Source organism: Botryllus schlosseri, chromosome 13 (assembly GCF_051294905.1).
Source record: "Botryllus schlosseri isolate E-star chromosome 13, Bs_hap1, whole genome shotgun sequence".
In the NCBI taxonomy this organism is placed as follows: Eukaryota; Metazoa; Chordata; class Ascidiacea; order Stolidobranchia; family Styelidae; genus Botryllus; species Botryllus schlosseri.
Window position 1 is genome coordinate 5,294,861 of NC_137248.1, and position 4,014 is coordinate 5,298,874.

A 4,014-nucleotide genomic window follows, 5' to 3' on the forward strand; every position below is an offset into this window, starting at 1 on the left:
AAAGCAACGCAACGCTTTATAGCGATTTAATTGAGTAATTTGGCAAGTTGAAAATCGCTTGTCTTTGATTAAGCTATTTCCTGTTGCACGTTTCGCACGCGACCGCCAAACCCATCATATGAAGATCTAGCTATATTATCCCTAAAAGCAACAATTCATATTCGTTTCAGCTGATTGATCCGAAGTGAATCCGGATTTTTATCTCAATTCAACTCACGTCTACAATGATCGAACTGTAGCAGGGTATTAACTCGGTTAACGGCGATAAAATCAGATGTCAATTTTTGATGGGTATAACCCAAAGCATGTAATCGGAATGTTACCTCCATCCGGGCCATTTTCGAAAAACATTCCTACATTTATAGATCATTTTCATATTGCTTGTTGTCTATGGCGCACTGTGGAGCGAGTTATCCAGACAACAGTAAAGAAAATGCTAGGAGGATGTCACTTTTCGCACTTGTCACGGTATTTTCATCTCCAGTAAACTGTTAATGAGATTAGAAAAATTTGAAATTTAATAGATTTTAACCGAAACTTCGCGACGGAGGGAAATTTAACCGCGAATCCCTTATTTTACGTCTTGTAATCTTCATTGAGCAGCGAAGAATCCTAGATGTGCGACTTCAGTCCTGTTATAGTCAAAAGCACTACAGAATCTGGATTCAATCATAAGTCTTAATGCGTTTATTCCCACGCCAAATTCAAACGACGAGCAATAGTAGTCAGTGAGCTGGCAATCTTACATCGTCGCCTCATCAGTCAAGGGCATCATTTTGGCGCAGATATTACTACCTATTCTAGATTGAATCTATATACGGGTTCACGCAACGTTACGGCGAGCTGTCAAGTCTGCATTTTGATCCATTTTGAATTAGATCAACCGTATTCTATACTAAGACCGCTCGATGGCGCAATGGGTGATATAGTTGAAGACAAGTTTTCGCTGACTTTACAACCAATCGGCAACCACAATCCATGTTGTAAATAGAACATCTACCCAGGTAATTTGTGCAGTGTGAATATCCATTCGATCCATTAGAATGTCATTGATAAACTTACACCGATAACGATATATCTGCTTTCTACAACATGCACAATTGCGCGTGAGCATGCACAAATTACACATGACCGAATATATTGGCCGTGACAAAACAGAATTCGTCAGGTCACCAGGTATTTTTCGTTCCGAACATTTGCTACTTAATAGCAGGATACCAGCAATATTACCTTTGTTGCTTCGATACAGCTCAGAAGCGCAAACCGCAAACTACATGAAATTTCAGTCTATATGTTTGATTAGGATTACTCTCTATTTGACTCGTGTTTCGCCGATACACTCTATCATACCGTTGAGAAATATCTTTCCGGCACGTGTGGAAATGCCTTGACATTGGAACAATAACGTCTTCTGAGTACAGCTGGGTTGACTGTCGCGTGGAAACAGGGGCGGTAAAACGTGAGGAGCACATGTAGGAGAATATCGAATTCCCTAAAATCTTCTTTTATACTGACTCAATATTGTTTCGATAGCAAGAATTCGCTCAACCAAGTATTCAGGTAACAGTGGTTGATGGTCAAAGTAAATGGGCTTCTGAAATCCTACTAATCCCTTCGTGCCGAACGGGGTGAGACATTATAACTACGACAAAGCCATAGAGCGCTATTGATGACCATATTTGCGCGAAATATATCGACATGATACAAAAACGACATTGCAGGTACGTGATGTAGACGTGTGAACGATCACGAAATCTACCCGGTTCGTATAATCGATACATCAAATACAGTGTGGAGATTATCACCACATTGTCTTTGATATATGTGGAGATTTTCACCACATTACCGAATTTTTCCGCCCATAGAAATGACTTTCTAAAATATTATATCCGAATATAATATAGTTCATGGAACTGTAATGCCATTTTTCAATGCCATTTCACATTGTTGTAACTTCGATTGTCAATTGGTCGTTTACACCATATAGCCCCATGTGTTACTACCAAATTTCTGTGCTGTCGACTTATGGTATTGTAGGGCACAACAAGCGTCTTAGGTGAAGGGACACGAGACAAGACTCAACCCCAAAGCAGTCCATCCGCGACAAATTAGCTAGCCACTGCGCGACTAGCTTCACCAATCGGTGGTGTCATCTTTTGTGATAGGATGGAGCTTCCCGTAATCGTCATGGGGCACATATCATGAAAATTTATAGACTGTTGGAACATGAGTTTCCATGAGAAATGAGTTTGGAGAAAACTACCGCGGATAGATACTGTTAAAATTTGATATCACGATTCAGACGGATTTTTTATATTTCGCTAGATTATTGGGCTCAAATATCATACGCTATAGTCTTGTGGCGCACGGTTGTATCAGGTGTCATGAATATGACGTATTCCACCAGCAACCTCCTAGCATTATACCACACATGTAATACCAATTGTGAAATACTACCTCATACCACTGAAGGTCGTGAGGGAGACGTTTTTAACTGCTTATTTCTATCTGTTGAGAAGGTGGATGTACTGTACACGTTCAGCACACGGATACTGTACATTGTGTACAATTGTACGTACATGTTCAATGATCGCAACGATCAATCTGATTTCTCCAGTTGGACTTCACGAAAACACTATTGAAACGTGTATTTGCTACAATGTACTCAACTCATCGATATAATGAACCAGAGCCTTTATCAGCTTCAATTGCTGAGTAAGCAGATAAAGGGCGGGTTCGTTCTATTTGCTATTTCGCCACGGAGAGAAGAACAGTTTGAAGCCCCTTTAGAATAGTGAGGTGAAGCTGAAGCGGCCTTGATGACACCATCTTCTACACTTTAGATTTGTACAGTAAACATGGTTTGTCGGATGGTTATATAAGACACCTTCCGCCTATAGGATGATGACCAGGTGTGTCAACGTTGTCATCAAAATTCAATAAAGAATAGTTAATTTACTCGAATGCTGTAAGATCGAATGTTGTCATTTGCGGTGATATATTGGTATTTTAAATTATGCACTCAATAATCCACCATCAAAGTCAACATGCATCCTCATTTATGATATGCGCTTATCACATGTGCATGTATTGAAGGGTATTGATTTGAATACCCATAATCCCGAATTTAGCAGAAAGTATTGTGGCAATCTCGGCATCGTAGATGCAATCGGAAACGGTTGACACGGTGCGTTAATGCTAAATATAATACCGAAGCACACTTTTTCCTGACTATATATAAGTTCTGTAATTTTATCTGATGATAAGTAATGTGAGTATCAGATGTCTATTGCACAATTTTCCTGGCATTGACAATGACATAATGCCTTACAATCAGACCAACCGGGTGATATTGAATTTAGTATATCTACTATATTATTAAGTATGTGCTTTCGAATATTCAACACTAATACATTACCCGTCTACAGTACATGTTGGTGAATCCCAGCGCAAAAACAATCAGCGATAGGCCGATAGGGAATTCACGATAGAAGTTTGCCTTGTTATCACGCGTTGGGTGTTGCCTGTAGGACAAGTGCGCAATGAGCGCGGGAGTCAGAAATAAGCTTGGTAATGCAAATTAGTATTTAACAGCGAATTGATATTGGCGTTCAATCGTAACTCCACCATCGCCCCATAGTGACTGAAATCGTAAATTTGGAAAATGCCAGATTTGGTGAAGGCTAGCCTAGAACAATCTCCATTGCTTTTGCCATGACCTGACCAACGGTAACAAAGGCTAGATATGGGTGAAACTGATCCTTGGGTTAAGTTATGCAAGCCACGTGTAGTGCGATGATGACCGATCAAAATGGCTGACACCATTTCACTCTTAGATTTGCTGACGCAATAGGCAATTGGATTATCATAGGGGACAGAATTGCTTACACGACTTCAAAGAATAATGATACCGTTGAGCGTTGACGTAGTTTCTAACATCTCCTGCACAAGTAGAGTTACAACTGCTCGCTAAAACCAGCTGGGATCTTAAGATTAATTTCCGTAATCGGATTT